This window comes from Sceloporus undulatus, chromosome 8 (assembly GCF_019175285.1).
Source record: "Sceloporus undulatus isolate JIND9_A2432 ecotype Alabama chromosome 8, SceUnd_v1.1, whole genome shotgun sequence".
NCBI classification, from domain to species: domain Eukaryota; kingdom Metazoa; phylum Chordata; class Lepidosauria; order Squamata; family Phrynosomatidae; genus Sceloporus; species Sceloporus undulatus.
Window position 1 is genome coordinate 19,158,177 of NC_056529.1, and position 26,724 is coordinate 19,184,900.

Below are 26,724 nucleotides of genomic sequence, written 5' to 3' on the forward strand. Positions count from 1 at the left end.
TGAACTCATTGAAACATTGTCCATGGACAACAAATCATTTCCGCACATGCTCACTTTGTATGAGCTTTGGTGTATTCACAGCTGTGTGGGAAAATTCATTCTCAACATTGACGCATATGCTGATGCCATGCACCTGTTTGGTGCATCATCACAACAAAGTAATTAATTAAATTTGACTTTTTGAAAGTAACATATCTGATCCAGCGTGGAATGGAAGCTTGTTTGTTTATTTGTTTGTTTGTTCAAGGATTTATATCCCACCTTTCTCCCACAATGAGATTCACAATCATAGCCCAGTGCTGAAACCACTGCACCATTCTAGCTCTCGTATATATGTATATGTGTATAGATTTATGTACCATGGATGTTGCTGTCCTCTTTAGAAGAGCCAGGCAGTGGAGTTTCGAACCTCTCTTTGCTGCTGCTCTTTCTCCTAAACATTTCCCCTATTCATCCTACAAATGTCTTTTCTTTAGAGAATCATGCATACTTTGGCATCACATTGCTATATATGTTCCCATTCATCCATTGTATCTCACGCTCTCTCCAACATCTTTCCCACGGTTAGTCTCCAAGGTGCTACAAGATCCCTTTATTCCATATTATTACAGCTACATCTCTGAACTCTCCAATTCAATATTTGTCTTCTACCATCAGTTTTACCCTGATGTAAAAGTGATTTTTGCCATCACTTTTAGACTATATTCCTTTTGAAAGCAGGCAAGGGATCTGTAAAGTGTCACCTATGTTGGTGGCTCTGTACAAGGTGCCCTGTACCATTGTCAATTCACTTGACTGTTGCTGCAAAATGAAAGAGAAAGTCCCATTGATCTGGGGAACTCTTGATTTTTTGAAATTTGTTCCTTTGCTTTCCAAGCTGCTGTTAAAGAAGGTGGAAGAGGCTGGTTTTGCTTCCCGTTGAGTGCCAACTGAACGGGTCCAACTTTCCTTCTTCTGTCTTCTTTGCTGCCAACTTGAACCAGTTTCTTCTTCTTTGCAGCCACCTGAGTTACTTGGAACAAATGTGCATAAGACAGAACCAACTTGGGTCATATATATCCTTTGTTTTGAAACGCTCAAGAAAGCAAATCGGTTCGCTGCTTGGCATTTTGCTCCAGTGTCTTCAGGGCTGGGATTGATTTCTGTCCCTCCTATTCCCATCTTTGTGTGAGTTGTGAGAGTTTTATTCTGGGAGGCTTTGGAAAGGTCAGGCAGGTCACAGGTCAAAAACGGTCACTAAACTTTGCTGATGTTTTGTCTTGGTGGTACTTTTTTTATCCCAAAAGGAATGGCATGTGTTCCTTCCTAGCCCTACAACGCCTCGCAGTTTACATTCTTGCCTTGTCATTTTTTATCTTTGTCACTCTTTCTCCCTTCCCCACCTTTTTCCCCCCTCTTGTTTCGACTCTGTTTATTACCTTTCATCCCATGTATTAATCCCCTCGGAGAACTGACTGTGTTTCTTTCCTTCTGTATTTATTACCGTTCTCCGACATGGAGCTCTACTGAAAACAAATAAAAAAGGGGGCGAAAAAATTTGGATCAACTGTTGCTGAAATTTCTGGTGGCTCGTGCCAATTTCAGAGCGCCCAGGAGAGGAATGCGTCGGTCTTTCGTTCTTTACCAGACGCTTGTTTGCGCATAGTGGATCCCCATTATTGCTGAAGATGTCGCTTCAAGTTCACCCGGTCTTCTCTCCCAGTATTATCTCAAAGAAGATCTGAATGACTTCGAAGACTGTTGGCTGAACTCAGTGCATAAATAGGAAAGCTCTCCTTGTTAGCGGCTATAGCAACCCACCCGCTGCATTGTATATACTGATGGGTTTAACAGGGTTCTATTTGGAGTGCTTATGTTTCTTGTAATCTAGCACTGAGCACCAAATGAGCATGGATCTTCTTTTACATTCGAAAGTGGCACTTTGTAACTTAAACCTTTCAAGCGTCCTTGACTTGAACCTCATTATTTTATTTTATTTTACAAAGCTCCTCTGTCTTTTGTGACCTTTGTCAAGTCTTGGATTTTTCATTATTCCTTACCAATTTCTCCTTGGAAGTTGTCATACCTGCCAAAATCGCAGCAAACCTGCTTTGAACATTACAGAGAATCACAAGGGGGAAAATGGCTCAGAGACAATTCTTAAAACACACTTTAATTGAATGCAAAACCATTTTTATATTCCATTTGTTTTCTTACCAAGATGACATCTCATCCAGGTATCTTCCTAACATCAGCAACTGGAAAATGCCGCTTGCTGCGCGCAACAAAATGTATGCAAATTCTGTGCGGAATAAGTCCCGAACTGCAGCATTTTTAATGCCGGAAACAGCCTTTTCTGTGCAGGGAAAAAATATTCTGAACTGGCTGTTTCCTCTGCAGAAAATGTGAATTTTCTCCCAAATAAGATCCAAATTGTGATTCTCCATATCCAGGTATCATGACACTTGAAATAACAAGAGAAAGAAATGCTATTTTGCTTTCCTCCAAGTTCATCAACTCCTGTTTTGTCTCACAGAGAGACAGAGATGACGAAAATGGCTATCTGTGTATCAGCAAAAGTGGAGATTAAATTCAGGCGGTCCGCTAATGTTAAAGAAAAACCAACTGAAACTAAGCCGTTAAGTTCTTTCCGATCCTCCCTTCTCTAAATTTAGCACTGGGAGGCTCAACTCGAAACCAAAAAATGCACGCAGTAATTCATACATCAAGGAAAGATGCATATCAATAAATCATATACACAATGTGCATTTTAGGGGAAATGCCTTTGGAGGGAAATTGTATCCCTAAATGCAGTTCTTGTATAGGTATGTTTACTTGCCGAAAACTAAATGATGACAAAAAAGAGGCAAAGTTATGTTATTATTATTTATTTTATTTACTTATATCCCAATATAGGGGTTCAAGGCGGCTAACGGCAAATTTATAACAGTATAATTTAAAAACCACACAAATGCATTTAAAAAAGTATAACATTTAAAAAGACAAATGAGCCATTTAAAAAGTTAAAATGGTCGCATATTAAAAATTTAAAAATGTATTAAAATTATATACACATCTTGATCTGCCTTGCGCAGCTTTTAACACATCGGAAATGACCATAGCTCTTCAATCTTACAGAGTAAAAACACTGAATCAACTGCTGAATGGAGAGTTGACACATTGGTAAATCCCACTTTGGGTGGGATTGAACATAGTATTTATGCCATTGACCAGTGGATCCCAAACTTTAGTCCTCTAGATGTTTTGGATTTCAGCTCCCAGAACTCCTGATCACAGTCCAAACTGACTAGGGATTTTGGGAGTTGAAGTCCAAAAGATCTGGAAGACCAAAGTTTGGGAATTGCTGCCATATAGACTGGTCTATCTGTACCTAGTTGCATCTCAGCCACTCGTGTCAAACAAATCGTATCTTGCTGGATCAGCTTAACTGATAATATCAGCTCTTGGCAGTGCTTGAAATTGTTCTCATATTTTGGACTTCAAATTCTGACATGGTTATTCAAGAGGTTCTGGAAACTGCGGTCCAAAAAGTTAGCTTTCCTGGGATCTGAATCGCTGTCTTGAATCATCTCGGATGGTTACAATCAAAATTGCCATCATCAATCAAAAGTGGGAGCAACAAGTACACTCACCATCGCATCATCCTCATCATCATCATCATCATCATCATCATCATCGTACTCCGCTTGTCCCCAAAAACTGAGAATCAAGGCAGCTTAAAGTTTAAAACAATGTGGCCAAAAGCACACAAAGGACAACACTAAAATAGAATTAAACCATGCACAGTGTTAAAAACAATTTAAAATATACCCCCAAAGGATAAAACATGGTTTAGAACTTTGGTTCTAAAAGTTTGTTGGGACAAAATAAAATAAAAGAGAAGGAGGAGATTATCATGGCCTCTTTGGGAAAGGAGTTCCAGATCCTGGGAGTAGCCACCAAAAAGGCCCTATTTAGCATCTCTAAGGCGTGACTATGAAGCTGGTGGGATGGAGAAAAGGACCAATTTGGGGGATTTTAGGTCTTGGGTAGGCTTATATTTGAACCCCTAAACTCCCCCCTTTCATAAATCTAACCTAGAAAATGCCATCACATCCTATGGCATGGAGTTCCGCAAGTTAACCAACAACTATGTTCTCCTTTCTCTCCAAAATCCTCATCCATCAGCATTGAATGATATGAAAGAGGGAGGGAAAACTCTGTGTAGGAATATGGACAAGTGTGTTTTCCTTCCCTTTCTCTGAAGAAACAGTGTGCAGAAGACCGGCTTGGAAAATGTGGCGCCGCTTGCGCGTTCAAAGCCTCGCCAACAACCCCGGGTTCACACTCAGTTCAGCGCACGCAGCGACATGCAGCCCTTTCGGAACGCATCCCTGGCAAAGAGTCCAAAAATGTCTCAAACGCTTGCTGACGGTTTCATTCCTCCCTGCAATTTAATAATTTGAGGATTAAAACAATGTCTATATCTGTAACGTTATTTCTCCTGGAAGGAGATTAATTTGTTGCTGGGGCAGATCTTGAATTTCCTTTGATCTGTTTTAGCACACATGGGAGACCGCAAACTGTTCGGTTCCCTCGCTGACCTGGGGGAAAAATGTGAATTTCCTTCGCTCCCTCCCTCCTTTCACTCTTGTTTTCTGTTGGATAGACTTTAGAGATGGATAAGAGGAGCTAGCATGGTGTCGCAGTTTGAGCATTGGACTATGATTCTGGGACCGGGGTCGAATCCTGACTCTGCCATTAAAGCCCACTGGAGACCTTGGGCAAGTCACACACTCTCAGCCTCAAAAGATGCCACTGGCAAAAGATGCCAAGAAAATCTCATGATTGGGTAACCATAAGTCAGAAACAACTTGAGGGCACACAACAACAACAAGAAGTCCTTAGAGGTGTTGGGACTTTGTAACACTTCTGCAAGTGGGACATAAATCCTTTCACTCTTTGGAAGAAGGGTCTATCTGGGAAAACCCTGAGGATATTTTTGAAACCAGTCAAGATGTAGAGAGCAATAAGAGGAGCAGGCATGTTTCTCTGAGTGGCAGGTTGCCCACATCACTCTTTGGCAGTGATGTGTTGGGTGTGTCGCTGGGGGCATTTTCAGTTCATGCAGTGGCTTCCAGGCCATTTAGCTTCATGCAAGATGGGGACAACCTGCATCTCAAGGGAAGTTACTTTTCTGTTGCAAATGGAGTTGAAATCTTATTGTGATGTCGAAGGGTTTTATGGCTGGCATCCATAGTTTTTTGTGTTTTTTGGGGCAGCTATGTGGCCATGTTCTAGAAGAGTTTATTCCTGACGTTTTGCCAGCACCTGTGGTTGGCATCTTCAAAGAAACTGTGTAGGAAGATGGTAAGGAGGCTCATTACAATCCGTTACAATCTGTTACTCATTACAATCTGAAGATGCCAGCCACAGATGCTGGCGAAACATCAGGTACAAACTCTTCTAGAACATGGCCACATAGCCCAAAAAACCACCAAAACCTATGAAATCGTATTGTTTGTTGTTGTTAGCTGTCTTTGAGTTGACCTCAACTCATGGCAACCATGTGGATGAGACATCTCCAAGACCTCAGTTGTCCTGCTTTAAGTCTTGTAGATTTAGTCTGTGATGTCTCTCATTGAGTCTAGCTATCTGGCATGTGGCCTTCATCTATTTCTACTCCCCTCCGCTTTCCCTAGCATGACTGTCTTTTCCTATGAGTTGTGACTATTCGTCAGTCGTGGCCAAAGCATGACAGCCTCAACTTGATCATCTTGGCTTCCAGGGCAAGTTTAGGCTTGATCTGCTTAAGGATCCATTAGTTTGTCTTCTTGGCCATCCGTGGTATCCTCAGCACTCTTCTCCAGCACCACATCTTCAATGAGTTGATTGTATCAGAACTCTCTGACAGAGAAGGCTAAATATCCCACCAAACTCTGGTGTGGACCCAGAGACCAGTTGCCTCCCCAGAACCCACCACCAGCTGCACCCTCTTGTAAGTGCAAATATCTCAATTTTCCTCTTGAAATGGTGACAGGAGATGACATTTGTGATAGGAACGGATTTTGGGGAGCTTGGGATGGGATTACATTGGTGTTTTCACATGTTTTGGGGACTCTGGATGGTTTTTGTGCAAATATTGCCCCAAAGTCACACCAGTTTTTAAATTTGTTTTTAGAGCTTGTTCTGTTGTTTTCTTTGTTTTGGTGCACTAGGGCCAATGTGGCAGAGTGCTTTGGGTGCTGGACTATGACTCTGGAGACCAAGGTTCGAATCCCAGCTCAGCCATGTAAACCCACTGGATGACCTTGGGTAAGTCACACTTTCTCAGCCACAAAAGATAGCAGTAGCAAACCCCCTCTGATGAAACTTGCAAAGAAAACTCCACAATAGGTTCACCTTAGGGTCTCGATAAGCCAAAAATGACTTGAAGGCACACGACAACAACAAAGCCACAAAAGTGGATTCTCAATCATGCTAGCTATTTGCCAAAATAAATGAATTGATTGATTGATTGATTGATTGATTCTCAACTAAAACCTGGGATGGATTCTTTGCCTCATTGATATGGAAGCCACCCAGGTGCTGTTGGACTGCAACCCCCAGCAGCCCTAGCTAACATAGCCAATGATGACAAATGCTTGGATTTGCAATCCAATGGTATCATGCAACTGATTTTAAAAGTTGATGAAAAGACAGCAGAGGTTTAACTGGGACCGTCCCTGCAAAATCAGGACCATTGGAAAGCATTTCATGCATGCGGTGCCACAGCAGAGAAGACCAGGCAATGTGCAGCCAATGGGATTTGTACAAATGATGGGAGCAAAACCATGCTGTAGTTTTGTTTTTGATGGACAAAACTAGAGGGGTCCAAGCAAAGAGCAGAATGGCAGTGGAAATTCAAAGCAAACCTCCTCTTAGTTGGAAAGAAGGAGGAACAGTGTCTCTGTTTTGCTCAGCATCCTCTCTAAAGAAATCCAAAGGACAGCATGAAAGAGGGGAAGTTCCTCAAGTTAACCGCTGCAAAGAAAATTATGGAAGAGAGATATCTTGCTAGCAGGTCAAAACTTAAAAAAGACCCTCTACAAATCCTTTCACGTTGGTGGTCTGCGCTTATTATTTTGAGCCAAGATCTGAGAGAAAAGGGTAGAAGTGTCCACTTTATTAATGCGGAAATTTCACAGCAAACATCTCTTCAGATGGACATGGACACCTTAAAAGCACGGTCTATTCCCGGAATGACCAAATTAATTTCTTTTTTTCAAAAACAGCAGCCAGCGTTTGAACAAAAGAACCTGCGGGTTCACGTCACGGGTTTTTGTCTCTCTTTTTTAAAATAGGGTTCATCCTTGAAGGAAAATAAAGCTCGGTCCGTCGCCTTCCCATTGCCAAAGTAATTCCAAGGTTATTGTTCTTCATATCAAATATGTCTCTATCCAAATAAGGGAATTATTTTCTCTTGGTGGGGAGCTTGGCGCGGGGGGAGAGAAACGTTTGGTGACTGACATTTGTTTATAGTATAATATTAAAGCCCACAGAGATATTTTGAGCCCGTGACCCACACCATCAATTCATCTTTTATTCACTAAAGCAATAAGCACATATTAAAAAGAGAAGCCTTCAAGGCTTCCTGTTTATATCGCCAGACTACACATTTTTCCCCTCTGTTTATTCCGCAGATGGGTTAATCTGCATTTCTTTCCACAAACTTCAAATAGGTCCTAAGTGGGATCATTGTCTTTTTCTCTCTCTGGGGAGTCAGGGGATGGGAAGGAATGCAAGTTTGGAAACCATCTGCAAAACAAAAGACTTATTCTGGCAGAGAGACCCTCTTTATGTCCAGCTACAGAGGAGGCATGAATGGATGGATCGGGGAAAGAAGAAGAGCCTTCTCAGTGGTTGCACCTAAACTGTTATATTCTTCTAAATAGGGGCAGAGAACTTCAGGACTAGTAGACCAAGCTGTTGTTGTCGTTGTTGTTGTTGTTGTGTGCCTTGACGTCATTTCCAAATTATGAGGATCCTATCATGAGGCTCTCCTGGCAAGATTTGTTCAGAGGAGGTTTGCCAATGCCTTCCCCAAGGCTGAGAGTATGTGACTTGCCCAAGGTCACCCAGTGGGTTTCATGACCGAGCTGGGAATCAAACCCTGATCTCCAAAGTCATAGTCTAACACTTAAACTACTGCACCATATTGGGTCTCAGACTTGGCGGGGGGGCTCAAGAGGCTGCCTCTAAGGGATGACTCCATGCCACCCCTTTCTTTGCCGGATCGGGCAACTACACTTTGTGGCCCCGATTTGGCCTTTCTGCGGTACAAAAAGAAGCCGCAAAAAGCAGCTCCTTTTTGCATCGTGGAAAGGGTGCCATGCTCCTTTTGGAATGCGTCATCTGGACGCAGGACCAAAGGAGAGCCGTGATGTTGCCTGCCATGTGGTTGGGCACAATGCATGACACCGGCATCAGGAAAGCATTGGGGCATGCGTTGTGCAGACATCACACCCCCACTCTGCCCCAAGGCTGGCTTTTACTGTCGGTCTGTCGAGGCCTCAAGCTGGTTACCCTGGTTTTCTCAGGTTCTCATATTATCCTTTAATGTAATGTATTACTGGAGTAATACACCAGCAATCAGCAACCAAATGAAGGATGCAACAAGTTACTTTTTCTTCATTTCCAACTGGTCACAACAGGGAATTCCCTTTAAAAAACTGCAATGAGGAACAGAAGACAATGACTTTTGAAAAATAACCTTCTCGGCTCTGGGCCATTGCTAGTCGCTCCATCTCCCTGCTGGTGGAATTGTGGCTTCTGTATCAGCAGGGCAAAGAGCCCTTCCATTAGAAGAAAGTTAGGGATTTCTTCACCAACATTTTTAATTTCATTTAGTTATGTATTGTATGGAGGCTGGCGGATCCTATGGTGCCAAATCCACTTGGGGGCTTAGCTCTCCAAAAGAGCTTATTTTAGGGCTGGGCTCAGCACTTTGGATAGTTCCTACCTAAAGCTGAGAGCATCATCATCTCCCCATGGACATGAAAAGCGCCAGCTGAAGGTGCAAGAGAGCTTCAGCTGATCAGCGGAGACAAGACTGGACTCAATGGGCCAATTTAGGAAGAAGGCCTCTTTCTGTATTACTGTGCAGGACGTGCCCAGTTTCCTTCAATGGAGCTTAATGCATAGGGTCTTTGTGGATTTTGTCAGCTCATTTCTGTTCCAGAATACTGGAAGGAAGTCTTTGCCATCCAGATGTTGGCTTCCTTCTTCCCTCAGGTAGAGAAGCAGCAGCTGCTGCCTAGAACTAGGGAATATTTAGTAGCTGTTTATGGGACTGAGCAAAGTCTAGGTGCAAGGCGGTCACATTTTCCAGGTTGTAAAAACCTCACCATCACCAGCAGTCTCGGGAAGGAGAGAAGGAGACTGAAAGAGAAAGAGAGAGAGAAATGTTTGAACATTTAACCATTTAAGAAAAAACTAACAGGCAAAGGAGATGTGGGTCGCACATTATGAAGGTGAATATATCTTCATATGTAGGCTAGGCCAGGCTAATGGGCAAAGGAAGATGTAGTTAGGGGGATTAGAATCTAGGGGTGCATCTACACTGTAGAAATAATGCAGTTTGACACCACTTTAGGTGCTGGAAACTCCATCCTTTGGAATCATGGGATTTGTAGTTTTACAAGGTCTTTAGCCTTCTCAGCCAAAAGGGACGCCATTTAACTATGCCATTGTATATAATGGGACTTGGGAATCCATGGATTTTGGTATCCACAGGGGTCTTGGAAGCAAACTCTCAGAGATACTGTATTTTAACATTATAACATCTTATGTGTTTATCTGTACCTCACTCTGAGCATCCTTGAATCCCAGTTTGGGGGGAAACTGGCAAATAAACGAAACTAAAATAAAAGGAACTTTGTTTAGGGTTTTGAAGAGAGAATCCTCCAGCTATGCTCTGTGTCCTCTTCATTTCAGCTTTTTTTCCTTGGCTCTTTATGAAGCAAAACCTGGATTTCCAAGTGCATCCTTGCAGCTGTTTCACATTGTCCATCCATGGAAGAATAGGGAGGTTGCAGATTTCCAAAGAGGCTAATTTGTTTTCTTTATTTTTCAGTTTACAAAGTGGTTCAGACCCAACAAATAAGCTACATAACCACAACATTCCCTTAGTTAACTCAACCATGTCGTGCCAGTTTTTTTCCTTTTCTTTGCCAGTTGCTCTAATTTTTTCTTTGGGGTAAAGCTTCATTTGCATCTATAATCCATTTCGTGTATATAATCTGACTTCTTTTTTTCTCTCTCTCCAGGGTTTTAAGAGTTTTAGTTCTGTATTTTGCAAGCCGTCCATCTCTTGCATTAAACAGCATCTCCTTGAATGTATACCCAGCTTGTGGCAATAATGCTAGCAAAAACTTGGACCGGCTGTCAAGACGTCTATAAAATGGTGCTTTATAGGAACAAGATTTTTATGGGGATCATAATTAAAACACTTGTTGGATGGCATATCTATATATAGAATCGTAAGGCCTGAAATCCATGCCCGAAGGAGTTAGCTTCTCCGCTTTTAAAAACAGAAACAGTAATTATTTCTCCTCTCTCAAATTTGGGGACCGTAGGCCTAAATTCAATTGCTAGTCCCAACTAGAAAAGATGCATTGATTCAGTGGATGAATGGTAAGTCAATGTTTATGTGAATCCCATTAATTCAATGGGTTTCCCTTAGTTGAAATCCTGTAATTGGATTCAGAAGAGAGGTGTGCATCATAACCTATGGATCTTGTTGAACTACACCTCCCACTATTTCCTCATAGTTGGCTATGCTGGATAAGGCTTCTGGGAGTTATAGTCAAAGAGCATATGTATAGCATATGTAGGTGTGAAGTGGAAACTAACACCAAGAATAGTTTTTTGTGGGTTTTTGGGGCTATGTGGCCATGTTCTAGAAGAGTTTATTCCTGACGTTTGGCCAGAATCTGCGGCTGGCATCTTCATCTCTGAAGATGTCAGCCATAGATGCTGGCCAAGCGTCAAGTATAAACTCTTCTAAAACATGCCCACATAGCTTGAAAAACCCACAAAAAACTATGGATGCTGGCCATGAAAGCCTTCGACTTCACATAACACTAGTATGATTTCCCAGCAGTAGCTTACCTTCTCTTGCAGCATATACTGTATATACTCATGTATAAGTCTACAAATTTAGATCCAAAAATTGACCCAAAAAACTTGAGTCGACTTATCCACAGGTCAATGTAAGTATTGTATCTTAATTCTTATGTAAAAGAAGGAGCCATCCTCTGGTGAATAGCAAGAGTATAATCTGTCCTGGAAGCACTGACACCTTCTACTCTCTCATCCATCCAGCCTTAAGAGTAAGCTCAAAGAGTTATGTCTGCTGGGATATAATAAGTTCTTTGACATGGTTTTGCTTTGCTTCATCCTTTAATTCCTTTGTTACATGCCCCTAAGTTTTTCCCTCCACCAATCCAAGGGTCATAGCAAAATCCACGATTTTGGTCCTAAAACTTGCCCTCGACTTATATGTGAGATCGACTTATAGTTGAATATATACGGTACTATTCTATTGCTGGAGCTGTACATACACATACATACTCTTCACATTCTTGCTCAGCTTCGTCTGCAAGGTTTTCTCCTTTTCTCCTCCGTTCAGTCTTAAAACAGTCTTTTTCTGCCTTAGTCGGGCGATTCTGCTGGGAAAACAACTGTCCTCTGTCCTCACGGATCCCAGGCCATCTCCGTTCCAGACCCTTGCTTTACCAAACTGCCCGGCTTTCTCTAGTGATCCTGGCAACCATTTTTGTTCTTGGAGGATGAGATCCAAGCCGTCCCTTTGATGTTTGCAAGCCACAGCCAGCGTTGAGCCTCCCTGCCGAGTCCTCTGCGTTTTCTCTCCCTGGGACTGCAAAGCCACAGGGAAGGGTGGGCTATTGGGTTAGGCCCTTGGCCAACATCCCCCTGGGATTTTATTATGGAACAGTGAACACTGGACTGTCCAAGCACATTAGAGAGATATGGAGAGAGAAGGGGGGGCTGACAGCGCAACATGCTTTCGTGTTCAAAGGACGCCAACTTGACGGTTGCAGTTGCAGCATCTACCTCCACGCCGTTGACTCAGTTCTTGGCTGCAATGGAAAGGCCTGATGAACCTCAAACATTAATGGCTTATGAGAAATCAGTGGGATTTCTGATGAAGTGATATGGAAGGATCCCTCAGAGTTCATTCTTTCCCCACCCTATAAACAGAAAGGTCATTTTTCATGATGTGGCTTTAGACAAGGGTTGGGCAACATGGCAATGAGGATTGTCAGCATGCTAGTTTTCCATTATGGGAATGTCTTGGGTGGGGGAGCCATTGAATTCATTCTGGGTTTTATTCAGAATTCTAAAAGAGCTGTTGTTGTTGTTGTTGTTGTTGTTATAGTCACCACTCCTTTTTCATGGGGGAACTGTTCTGGACCCCATTGCAAAAACGGAGTTTCGCATATATTCAAGCCCCATAGACGCATGGCTGCGGGAGCACGCGCACGCATGCACACCTTAGTCACGCACCCTATTATTTTCCCCCTCTGTTTGTTCCTCGCACATTAGCGAGGGACGCGAGTTCCAAAACTGTATTATTATTAAACAATTTTATTTATAAAGGACTCTGGTTTACACAGCACTGTACATAAAATAAAATAAAATAAAATAAAATGGACCAGCCAGTGGCCTACATTTCAGAAAATGGAATATAATACAAAATTGATTCACAATACCATTCAACTAAAATATGCAAACAACAGATTAAAATAAAATTACCTATCCTTCATGGTTTGAACAGGTTAAAAGTTCACACTATAAACCAGAACAGATTCCAATTTGGGTTCAGGATTCTTTGTTGTTGCTGTTGTTGTTGTTGTTGTTGTTGTGTGCCTACAAGTTGTTTCCAACTCATGGTGACCCTAAGGGGAACCTATCATGGTGTTTTATTTGCAAGTTTCTTCAAAGGGGGTTTGCCATTGCCATCCTCTGAAGCTGAGAGATTGTGACTTGTCCAAAGTCACCCAGTGGGTTTCCATGGCTGAGCTGGGATTCGAATCCTGGTCTCCCAGTGTCCTAGTCCAATGCTCAAATCACTACACCACGCTGGCATCTTAAAATACATTACATCAGCGTCATTAAAGCATGGCATGGATTCACCATCTTATTGACATGGATGGCACATGGTAAGGGGAAGAAGCTAGGGACCCAGGTATTGGGAAATGCATTGCTTTGGGGTGAATTTTCCCGTTGGATCTGCCATGGAAACAGATGGCCGGATGCTGAGGTCAAACGCACTTGACCTTTCATCACTCCGAATGGAATTTTGACTCAACAGCGGCACTTTGCTCATGTATATAACACACAACACCCTTTGGGCTCTGGATTTATGTCTCCACAAGAAGCAAAACCTTTTTACAATGAAGACGCATGTGTTCCTCTGGCAAAGCAGACCTGGAGCCCAGCTTACTTGTTTGCATGCATCTCACTTTGCGTACATCAACACGAATAAATAATATTGCTCCTTCTGAAAATATGAGCACTCTTTTAAATGTTTTGGACAACATCCTCATACCATTTAGGGCCCTTTGACTATTTGCCTTGGAATCAAACCTTGTTTCTAATTTGCAGGTCTTCAGCAGTCTCTCAGAGCATACCATGACCTGCCAATTTTCGCACCTTAAGTGGAGATTTATTCCCCATAAAAGCCACCAAGAAAGGAAATATGCTAATATACACAGCCTTTCCCTTCTTCTTCTGCCTTGCTTGGACATTTTCTCCCCTTTCCCAAGCTCAGATGATTTCCTCTGCAATTTTTCCTCGTGCCCATATTTGCAGAACAGATCCTTGGCTCTTGAAGAGAAGTTACCAAAATCAATATGAGAGGATCAAAAGGATCTTGTCCACTTTACCTTTTCTCAGAGGATGGAAAGTTCCTTTGAAGGTGAGTTCCTACATGGGGGTTGTGTAAATTTCTGCATGGGGAATTACACGTTCATTCCACCATGCAACCCTTGTGTGGAATATCGGGGTTGCACAACTGAACCTAGACACTGAGTGTGTTGCCAAGTGCACAACCAAATACACATGTGCATCCAGGCATATACATGTGCAGCTCACTTTTTCCATAAATATTGGCAGCTTATCTGCACTCCTCATTCACCAACCTTGGCCTCATTCCCACTTACAAATAAATCGGTGTGCGATCAGAATTGATGGATCAATTTGACAGCAGAGCATGGTTCACACTGCATTTGCTCCAACTGCATTTTTTCCCTCTAAAATCAGCCACTTGTGGTTCACATTCATGCATGAATCAATTCAAAATGGACCCGCTCCAGTCAGCCAAAGGGGAAATTTAAATCGATTCCGATCCACATCTGGTTCAGACTTTCGTGGAATCAATTTATCGAAAAAGACGCAGAAAAAAATCTGTGTCAAAAAGACGTGGGTTAAGTGGGTCTGGTGCATGGTCCCCGCCCTCCAAATTGCTTCAGCAAGTCAATTTAAGTGGGAACCAGGGTCATTTGAACTGGTTCAAACTGAATTGTGATCTGGTTTAAAAGGTAGTGGGAATGAGACCCTTGAACAGAATGCATATCAGGGCATCCTTGAATGGAAGAAAGATATTTTGCATTGGATGAAACTATCAAATCACTTCTCTACGGGAACCTAGTCATCTATAAGATACCAAAAGGATTCTGGCCTACATATCCCTGAAAATCCCAACCAGCGGAGCCGTGGAATATACTGGGGGCTATAGTCCAAAAAGTGCCTTTCCATTCTATTTCACTCCCTCCTTTCTTTCTCAGATGACATTTCTGGAAAGAAATCACTGATGGCTTCCCTTTCAGAGAAGCGGTGTACTCATGCTGGGGTTTAGTCTCAAATTAAGGCTGCATCTGCACTTCATAATGAATACAGTTTGACATCACTAACTGCCATGGCTCCATGCTATTGAATTCTGGGATTTGCAGTTTTGTGAGATATTTAGTCTTCTCTGTCAGAGAGCCATGGTGCCACAACAAACTACAAACCCCAGGATTCCAGATAACGGAGCCATGGCAGTTAAAGTGGTGACAAACTGCAATAATTCTGCAGTGTGGCAGCAGCCCTAAAGGAACTATCCAAAGTGCTGTAGGGATAACTTTAAGCCCTTTGGATAGCTTCTTTAAAATCTAGATTAAAACCCAGAGCAAATTCACCACTCCACTGACATGCAAGACTCTGCCACAACTGGGAAGCATACTGGGGCTTAGCCTGAAGTTTGCAAACATTCCCCAAAGGGCTAAATCTATTTCATGGAAGGAGGTCAGCACCTTCAATAGATTCCTCAAAACCCAGGGTGGATTTGCCAGCTCACCAGTTTGGAAGGCAAAAAGCCACCCTTGCTTCAAATTATTTCAGGGGCATCCAAGACTCAAAACTCAGCCTCAAGCAGGACAAGAACAATGTTTTTAAAAAGTTCCTTTTTGGGGACTACAGCTTCCAGAATTCCCCTTGCCAGCAGGACCAGCTGTGGACAAGAACCATCAAAAGACCTGTGCCACACACTGATAGGCTAATAGTTATTAATAATTATTAATTAAGCCACTGCTTTGGGGTTTTTTTTTTAGAAAGGAGCCCCACAGAGACACCGGCTGAACTGCACAATGTCTGAATGCCCGGGCTGTACTTAAGAATTTCCTTGGCACTTTACAAGACTGGTGCAAAACCTTTTTTCATTAGCCCCCGGAGTCCCGAGCCCAATGCCAAAAACCCATGTGTTTTTATGAGCACTGACTTTCCATTTAAGCCCCAAGTGTCTGATCTCCTCCAGAACAGGCCTGGCTCCCCCTCAATCTTTGCACCTTATAAAGACTCGCGGTGACCCAACATGAGCCGTTTTGTACAAAGCCCCTTCAGCATCTCGGGTAATGAAGAGTAAATAACTGAGCAAATCTTTGCCGCTTTCTTGCCGTCTCCGAAGGAATAAAACAACTTCGCCGACCAGCATTCTATAATCCTCGGCACTGCCTCGGTCTCCTTTATTGGGTGTTATACTGAGCCAGCATAAATCCAACCCTTGTAATAGGGTCAATGTTTTGTCAGCAGGTGTTGGGTGGATACAACCGAAGGATCTTTTTTTCTTTTCCAATCCAGGGGAAAGCAAAGGACCCTGTGGCTCTAACACAGGGCTTAGGTTTTAGCACTGGCCTCCCATTTCATCAGGCCAGGACTTGGAAAGAACATATTTATTTATTTATTTTGCATAGAAGACTCATGGAAGCTTAAAGTTGGAAGGGTGACCAAGATGACCAAAGGTCAAGAAACCAAGGTATATGAGGAATGACTTAGGGAGCTGGGTATGTTTAACTTGGAGAAAGGAGGACTGAGAGGCGATGTGACATCTGTATTTAAATACAGCAGGCCCTTGGTATCCATTGTAGTTTGGTTCCAGGATCTCTTGGGGATACCAAAATCCATGGATGCTCAAGTCTCATTATATACAATGGCATAGTCAAATGAAGACCCTGCTATAAAATGGCAAAATCAAGGTTTGCTTTTTGAAATGAGCATGTGGATTTTTCAAGGTGTGAATGGTTGGATTCATGGATGCAGAATCCATGGATACAGATCGCTGACTATGCCTTAAGGGATACAGTCTAGAAGGTGGGGTGAACTTGCGTTCTGCTACTTCTGAGACTGGACAATTATTATTATTATTATTATTATTATTATTATTTAAATTTATTTATAGAGCACTGTGAAGTTTGCACAGCACTTTACATAGTAAGAGTAAAATAAAATAAGAATAAAAAAGAATAAAAACCTGCCAAGTGGTGTACAATCTAAAACAACAACGATCAATATATCTCTGAAATAATGCTAACTAGTATACAAAGTTGGGGATGGGCTCTTGATGGGGATTTTTAAATATCAAGAGATGCCACATAGAAGAAAGAGCAAGATTGTTTTCTGCTAGCTCAGGGACTAGAACATGGACCAATAGATTCAAACTGCAAGAAAAGGGATTTCACGTGAGCATAATAATTGGGCAGAATTATTATTATTATTATTATTATTATTATTATTATTATTATTACTGTAATTGCTGTGCAATTACTAACTCAGAGTATGGTGGGCTCTCCATCTTTGGTTGTCTTTAAACAGGAGTTGAAGAGGCCTCTTTCAGGAGCCTTTTAGTTGGGTATTCCTGCATGGCAGAGGGTTGGACTAGGTCAGCGGTTCCCAAGTTTTGAGTCCCAAATTTGGATCCTCCAGGCATTTTGGACTCCAGCTCCCAGAAGCCCTAAACAGCTTGGCCAATACTCAGGAATTCTGGGAGCTAGAGTCCAAAACATCTGGAGGACCAAAGTTTGGGAATCACTTGAGTAGAAGGTGCTTGTGACCCTTTCCAGCTTTAAGATCCTATGATTCTAAGGGTGTATCTACACTGTAAAATTAATGCAGCTCTGTAGCACCATCCTGTGAAATCTTGGGATTTGTAGTTTTACAAGGTCTTTAGCCTTCTCTGCCAAAGAGTGCTGGCACCTTGCAGAAGTACACTGATGGGATTCTGTAAGATGGAGCCACAGTGGTTTAAGTGGTATCATAAAGTGCATTATTTCTATTGCGTAGATGCATCCTAAGATTTTAAAAGGTGGAAAGGCCAGACAAAGGTCCATTACTAAAAGATGCTGGCTGAAGCTTTTCCATTTGGGTTACGATGGTGAAGCATTCTGGCCAAGAAGTCTTTTTCATGCTCCATCTTAGAGTTTCCTTGAAAGTGCCACCCTTCCAATCTTCTTCTTTCTTCCCACGAGAGGGCAGCAAAAACAAGTCCTTCTCCAAGAATGCATCTAGGTCTGGGAAGTCAAATCAGATGTCTGGATTTGAAATCCAATCCTTCCTGTCCTGCCATTCACTTCTGTCCCACTGGACATGAAACTTGTCCTGCAGCCATGTTCAGTGGCCCCTAGAATTGGATTCCTACCCAGAAAGACAAAATACATTTTAAAAAAACTTCTGTAGCACCCTAAAGGTACCAGATCCCATCTGATCTTGGAAGCTGAGCAGGGTCGGTTATGGATAGTACTTGGATGGGAGACCACCAATGACAGAGTGAGCAGATATCATAACTCCAAAGGAGGAGGAGGCACCACAAAACATAGGACCTTCAACAGCCTGGGAACCTGCACAGCTAAATTTGAGCTTCATTTATTTTACTGTATTTATTTATGGTAGGAGGTCTCAACCTGTGGGTCGCGACATCTTTAGGGGTCGAATGACCCTTCCATAGGGGTTGCCTAAGACCATCGGAAAAGACATATTTCGATGATCTTAGGAACCGAGACGAAAATAATTTTATGGGTTGCGGGTCACCACAACATGAGGAACTGTATTAAAGGGTTGCGGCATTAGGAAACTTGAGAACCACTGATTTATGGGATTTATGTCCTGCTTTTCTCCCTAAATGGGATTCATTTCTGGTGAGATGGGCACTTGATATATAGCTGCAGCTTCTGTACTGTCTCCAAGGGCAGCCCCACACATACCATATTAGAGTAGTCTAACCTGGAGATAACATGGGTGACTGTAGTGGAAGCAGCTCTGATCTTTAAAGTGGGGAGATAATATGGCGCCAACTGTGCTACACTATTTAAAAAAACAAATCTGTAGAAATCACCTGTCATTTTTCAAAACACCGCATTAATAGCTGGTGCCTAAGAGCTGCAAATTCTCATCGGTTATCCAAAGTCAACAGACAAACATTTTGCTGACTGGGGACCAAGGAACTAGTGCAAAGCTAAAAGGGGAAAGAGTTCATTATTTCTGTGGTCCAAGGATGGATTGGATTCCATCGGTCTTAATCTTAAACTCTGAGATACCCCACAATTCTACTGACGGAGAGGAATTTATGGAAAGATAGGAGCTTTTGCCAGCTCCTCAACGATCCCTTCCAATGTTTGCTGTTGTTCAAAGCAGTTGCAAATTAATTCATAAGGAAGAGGCCCATGGGTGTGTTTTTTGAGGCTTATCTCCGCCTGGGAAGGAAAATATTTGGATCACGGCATGCTCACTTGTTGAAATCCAACAAGAGATCTTTGATGGAGGTGGAGGGAATGATCGCGCTTTGAATCATGGAGAGGGCCAGAACTTCATTAAGAGGCAGGTTGCTTTTCTGGGGTCAAGGGAATCCACCCAAGAACGATGTTCGGATTAAGATACAGTTAAGATGGTCTCTCCAATTCTCTTCCTTAAATGCAATGCGTTCTCATGCGAGAGCTCTACAGGTCGCTCAAAGCTTCGGGCCTCTTTCCCAACCATCGCTTTTTTATGCGGCCAGTTTCCTGAGCTTGCTGACAGAGCTGTCTGGATAGACCCTGGGCTTGCATTCCAAGCAGTTTTTGCTCCAAGTCAGTTTCGCCTGGGCCTGGTTTCAAACAAACACAGACGGACCACCACCGCAATCCAGAGCTCAATGGAGTTGCTGGCACTGCAGGCCTTCGAGATATTAAGCATAAATCACTTGTGGCAAGTTCAGACACACATGGGCGTCGAGAGACTTGCCAGTTCCATAGTTTGGAGAGGGGACATTGACCAAAAGGGCTTGCTTGAGATCATGCATTCCTCTTGAATGTCTGCACTGTCGGTTATCTATCTATCTATTGTCTATCTATCTATTTATCTGATTCATTAGATTTATGTGCTGCCAAAATGGGACACAAAATAGCTTGCAATATACAGTGGGCACTTGGTATCTGCTGAGGATTGGTTCCAGCGGAAACCAAAATCCACGGATGCTCAAGTCCCATCATATTCAATGGCATAGTAAAATGATGTCCCTTATACAAAACTGCCAAATCAAGATTTGCTTTTTGGATTCCTCTCCCCCTTCAATATTTCATGTATTGAACTGATGGTATTGAATCCCTGGATGCACAACCTGTGGATACGGATGGCTGCCTGTAAGTTAAAAGATAAAAAGTAAAACAATTATGTGGTGCAACAGTTGACAAAGCATTAAACAGTCAATCCAATCAAAACACTGGCCAGAATCAGGCATCAGCTTAACTAAATATTTAACTGAGGGAGGCTGCATCTGCATTGCAGGATTAATGCAGTTTGATACTGATTTAACTACCATGGCTCAATGCTATGGAATTCTGGGATGTGTAGGGTTTTTTTGAGATATTTAGCCTTCTCTGTCAGAGAGCTCAGGTGCCACAACAAACTACAAATCCAAGGAGTCCATAGGATGGAGTCATGACAGTTAAAGAGGTGTCAAGCTGCATGATTTCTGCAGTGCAGACGCAGCCAAAATTATTTCTCCTGGCCTAAACTTTCCAAAGCTGACAGAAACATCATTCAACTGTGCTGTGATCATTGGCAGAATTGACCTCCTTCTCCCTATGCAGATATTGCCCAGTAAAATAGGTTTGGGGGCAAGTTACGGACGTGGCCACAGTGCCAAAATAGTGATTAAGTAATGCTTTTGAATATGGAAAAGTTACAGTTAGGTAATTGTTTTGCACTCATGATCACTATAATTAAAATTATTGTGCTTCCTTTGAAAACAAAAAATTAGCAAAGAATTACACCCTTAACCCTGCATTTAACAGTGTTTTAAGCCAAGGGTCAGAAATTATAGGAGAAATCAGTGCTAAAAGCAAAAGATTTAGGAGCTTGCAACTGTCAGAGTGATCCATTGTTGAGAGCGATGGATGGCAAATTCCTTCCCAAAGTGACCAGAGGAGTTGATGCATTCAGCAATGAAAATAGTCCTCGTTCCCATGTCAGAAGTGAGGACTGTGGATGAAGCAACTACATTCCAATGCGGCAGCATCATGCATTCGACAGCCATGGTGTTTGGCACATGCTCCTTGCCCTTGGCAATTTCCCTTATGTGGAAGTGCCTTTCTTTCTTATCCTTTCCTTTTGACTTTCTTGTACTCATGTCTTCCCATATTTCTTCATGCCTTTTTTTCTGTGTAGCAGAGAAGAGTAACAATCAGACATCATGTTTTTTATATGTTGTCTTTGAAAGTTGGACTTCTTATACTTTCCATTTTGGTTGTGCATCCTATACTTTGCATTATGGGTTTACACCATATATATAAACTTTCCATTGTGATTGTGGATCCTATATACTGCATTTACTCATGTATATACTCATGTATAAGTCTAGAAATTTAGGTCAAAAAATTGACCCAACAAACCTGAGTTGACTTATCCATGGGTCAATGTAAGTACTGTATCTTAACTCTTATTTAAAAGAAGGAACCATCCGCTGGTGAAAAGCAAGAGTATAATCTGCCCTGAAAGCACCAATCCTCTATATCCTCTCATCCATCCAGCCTTAAGAGTAAGCACAAAGATTTATGTCTGCTGGATTTTTGTAAGCTCTTTGGCATCGTTTTCTTTAGCTTCATCCTTTATATTCTTTGTTATGTTCCTCTAAGTTTTACCCTCGAGTTATCCATGGGTCATAGCAAAATCCATAATTCTGGCCCCAAAACTCGCCTTCAGATTATACATGAGGTTGACTTATAGTCGAGTATATACGGTATATTTCATTTTGATTGTGCATCCTATACTTTTCATTGTGATTATGCAGTCCAGTTGTATATAATTTCCATTTTGGTTGTGCATTGTGCATTGCAGAACAACACTTTGTCATTGATATGTGTTGCACAATGCTGCTATTCTGCATGGGGGTTGCGTAGTGTTGCTATGGTGTAGGTCCATATGATAGTATTTACGTTATACAGAGGGGATGTTGGACTGAGGCCGTTGTCTGTGTGAGGACCTACTCACAGTTTTGTTGCAAATCTTTTCAGGTGAGTTTAAGGTTCTGTTTAATCCAAATCTTCTCTTGGGATGCCATGTCATGGTAGAAGCATCCAGCTATCTCATTCTTTCCCTTCTAGCCCAGAAAGGAAGCTGGTTCTTCATTTCCTGGTCGAAAGGGTTATCAGGGTGGTGCAGGGTCATGTACTGAGGCTTCTGTGACATTAGGAAGAGACAGACACAAAAGTCTCCTTCGGGAGAGGAAAAACCTGAAAGTTTCGGATGTCTCCCATTTCCTGCCCATAGCTCATAAAGATAGGAGCTGTTCCCCAGAGGCGGAAAAATAAAAACCTAAATCCTTCTCTGGTTTAATCCAGAAGGGCAGAGACAGGAAACCTTGGGATGCTTTCCTGTAAACCAGTGCTTCTTAAACTGTCTGATGTGGGAGGCCAGAAGGGTTTGTTCTTCCATTATGCCAGGGACCAGCACTGTATTTGTGCCCATTGGCAACCATTGAGACCAGCAGATGATGGCTTAAGGATCAGCACCAGTCCATGGATCATCGTTGTGAGTATCACTGGTGCAAGTGACCAGTGGTTGTTTGGACTTATGTTAGGGGCACGAACTAACTACAATTCAGTCTCCTTTTGTTTCATCAATAACAGTAAGAATCATTGGAGCTTATTGCATAGTTTAATAATCCATTTTACCTTTATCCACCAGCCAATAGCCATACAGAACTGCTGGAGAAAAACTGTTCCTATATTTTTATAAAGAATTTCCCAGCGTCACGCACACCTGTTTGTAAGTGAGGAGAAACAGAGGAAATGTGTAGTGAAAGTGCGAGGACCAGGAGAGACATGGAAAGAGTTTGACATGGCCTTCTTTGCTCGATACCGAAAGGCTTCCACCCAAATGAAAGCATACGGTTTTACTTTTTTTGTGCTTCTTTCCATCAAAGAGCCACTGGGTGGAGATGAGATTTCTTTGGCCTCGCAGCCTGCGCTGTTGTATTGGTAAGTGATCTTGACAGCCAAAATGTTTTAGCACAAGTCCCAGTTATGCCTTGAAATCTGGGAGGCTTTTCAACAAGCATTCCTTCATCAATCCCTGCCTCTCCCCCTCCTCTCCCCACTTATTCCTCCCAAAGAGCTCCGACTTGGGGCAGACAGAGAAAGATGCCCACCTTCCACTTTCTGCAATGGTTTTGTCCAAGCCGGCCACACACAAATGGCTTTAACAATCAACTTTCCGAAGGCCCTTGGAGTCTGCCACCTGAGCGTGTTTGCACTCTGCATTCTTGGGTGCATTAAGGGCCAGCTTTTCAGGCAGTGCATTCCCAAAGCACCCTTCCCTATTCATCTGTGAGCCCTAAAGATTTACTCTTCCATTAGGCCAGGCACTTTTGTAGAGAGCTGTTGTATGGCCGCGAGGTGCAGCAGACATGGAAAGCCCATCGCTGCTTTTGAAATGTCGCTGCATTTCATAAAGACAATGTTGCAGCCTACCTTAAGCCATCCGCCCAGCCAACTCTTTCTGTTTCTTTGCTGACCCTTGCTCTGCTAATGGAGGCAACAAGGATCCTTGCTTGGGTGCAAATGAATACCGGGATTCCACAGGTAGGAAGATGATAATACCCTAATCCATCAGCATCCCATCTACTGATGGGAAAAAGGCCTTGTGCCTTTTTCATTGGCATGGCATAAGACGCGCATGAAGGATGTGGAGGAAGCAAAAAAAAAAGCCAAAGAACAATAGATCTAGCTTTCACCCCACAATTGACCAAAAAAACAATGAGGCTTTTTAGGAAGAGAGGGAGTTTCATATAATAGAATGCTATTACTCCTACTAATAATGAAGATGAAGTTAGGGAACAACAACAGATTAAACTGATGGAAAGGAATCTTGTAGCACCTTTGAGACTAAGGCCTTGTATAGAATCATGGTATAGTGTCCGCACCCTCGACGCCATGACCCCGGCCCCATGGCGCCATTTTGGCATGCGCCTGTTTACATGGTGCATGTCACGATGATGCCACTGTGGTGCAGTGGCAGCACCCAAATGGTGCAGTGCAGAAGTGTCATCACACTCTGCAATGCCTTTGATGCCTCTTCCAGGACACTGAAAAGAAGCTACTTTTCATGGCTTCTTTTTGTGTCCTTTGGAGGCCGCAACGTGTGGTTGCCGCAGCCCCAATCCAAGACGAAAAGGGGCAGCTACATGTCGCTTGTCTGTATAGCCTCTATGTGAGTACAGTAAAAGACATTGTAGCATAAGCTTTAGAAGATGTGATCTATTTCCTTAGATGCAACCAAGTCTATGAAAGCTAATGCTCCAGCATCTTTAGTCTCCAAGGTGCTACAAGATCCCCTTGCATACTGATATTCCAAATTAACATGGCTATGTCTCTGGATTAAACACATCACATCAGATAAAGAGCATATAAAACCATGCCTACTAAAAAAAAATCAATCAATCCCTTAATATTTATAATTTAAAAACGATCTAGGTAGGCCTGCTGGAAGAGACTGGTTTTTGTTACTATAATTTTGAACACAGAAAACGTATCCAGTTGACAAATCTCTTTTGGCAGGTCATTCCATAATCTGGGGGCAGCCAAAGAAAATACTCTCCGGGTAATGGTTGTCAGTCCTAGAAATTGGGTCTGAATTGGGTAAAAAACAACAACAACAACCCTCTCTCATCATAGGAAATTAAATGATCTGGATTCTTTGTAACCAGCTGCGTCTTGCTGTTGATGTTTCTGCCATAGTAATGACACTGAACACTATTTTAATATCAACACAAATGGATAACTGAGAGAAGGCAGGAGAGGGAGGGAGGGAGGGAGAGACTGAGGGCTTGACTCTTCTTGGCCACAAATTGGAAAATCACACATTTCGAACCGAGTCGAGCCAAGCTGGAAAAATGCTCTGGATTTATATATTTTTTTCTAAAAGTCTTCCCCATTTAAAAAAAAAAAATGTGCAGACAAACTGGCAACTCTGGGAAATAGATCTGAGATGCTCCTCTTTGGAGGAATCACATGCCATGAGAATGTCCCAAGCAAAACCCTGGAGTGAAGATGAGGAATGTGTGTCCCTCCAGATGTTAATCCGGCACAACTCCCATCATCCTCCGATGCTGGCTATGCTAGTTGCAAATGATGAGAGTTGCTATTTGACAATACACATTCTTTACTCTTGCCCTAGAGTTAATTCCAATGGGTCTCATGGGCTGCATTTCCCTGGTGCATGGGGTCAAAAGCTTAAACAGTTAAACCCCAAATATCCATTTTCATTCTTTTTTGTTATTTTTTTGGGGGGAGGGGAGTATTCAGGATCAATGAAAGTGGTGTAAAAATTTGGAAATGTTTGATTTGCCTCAAAAATGCCTAGGTACATTTGCACAAAGCATCTTCAAATAACCACTAGAGTATGATATGTACTACATAGTTGTTATTGCACTTATTACATTACTTTTGAAATGAAATGTTGGTACAAAACCCTTTCCCAAAAAAAGAAAAAGCATCACATTACAGCTAACTACATCATTTGTAATGTGTTACTTCCAAGCTCTGCAATAAATCAATGATAGATACAAAACGTCTTAAGTAAGTGGAATTTTTTTTTTGCCACACACAGTTAGCCCCACCAAAAAACCCATAAGACTTAGTGCACACCTGAGTGCTACACATTTGTTTGCAACCAATAAAAGGATCAGGCTTGCAATGGGGTTGGGGTGGTGTAAGGTGTAAGTGCATGAAAAACTGAAGCTCAATTTCTCTTCCAGTCACTGGCCTTTATTGCCAGAAAAATATTTTCTCAGCTGCTTTTGTGCAAAGGTGGCGATGAGTGGCTGGTAACGCCATGTAACGCCATGTGCTTTGACCATGGGAGGGCCCAGGGATCTACTTTGGCATATGCTTCCTACTGGAAGGTGACAATCTTCACAGTCAACCAAATGTAGGATTTGTAACCCCCCCCCCCCCAATCTGGAATGCAGCGAAGCAAAGGTGGAGGGGAGAAAAGAAGGAAGGCTAAAGGGAAGAGTGTGGAAAACATATTGGAAACATTACTTTTAGGGACTACCATTCTCAAAGCCACCAACATGGTCAGTTGATGTTCTGCTGGAAGGTCCTGAGAAATAAGGGGGGCACTGGGTCCAAAGCCTTGCTGAATGCAGGAACTCCAGCTAGGCAGTGTTTCCCTAAGTTTGGTCCTCCAGGTTTTTGGACTTCAACTTCCAGAAGTCCTATCCAGTTTGGCCAACAATCAGGAGCGGAAGTCCAAAACATCTGGAAGACCAAAGTTTGGGAACTACTGAGCTGGCGCATCTCCAGCAAGTAGCAGTCCAGTCTCTTTTTGAAGACATCCAGAGAAGGAAACCCCACCATCTTTCTAGGCAATTGGTTCCATTGCCAAATGGTTCTTCCCACCAAGAAGCTTCTTCTAATGTTCATTTGAAATCTAGCCTGCTGTAACTTCAAACCAGTAGACCTGGTCCTATCCATCTTTCTCTGGCAGCCCTTTAAAGAGCGCAGTGATGTCACCCCTCAGTCTTCTCTTCTTCAGGCCAAACGTGCTGAACCCAACCTCCTTTCATGTTTTATTCCCCATATTTCTTAACTTTGTTGCCCTTTTTTGAAACCATCCCAACTTCCCTATATCCTTCTTATAATGGGATGCCCAAAATGGAACACAGTGCTCTCAATGAAGCTCAACCAGCGCAGAATATCGTGGGACTATTACTTCCCTCGACTTGGAATTGTAACTTGTAGTTTGGTGGGGCACCAGTGCTCTTTGAGAGAGAAGGCAAAATATCTCACAAAACTACACCCCCAGAATTCCATTGCATTGAACCATGGAAGTTAAAGCAGTGTCAAACTGCATTAGTTCTGCAGTGCTGACGCAGCCTAAGAAAGCAGTTAC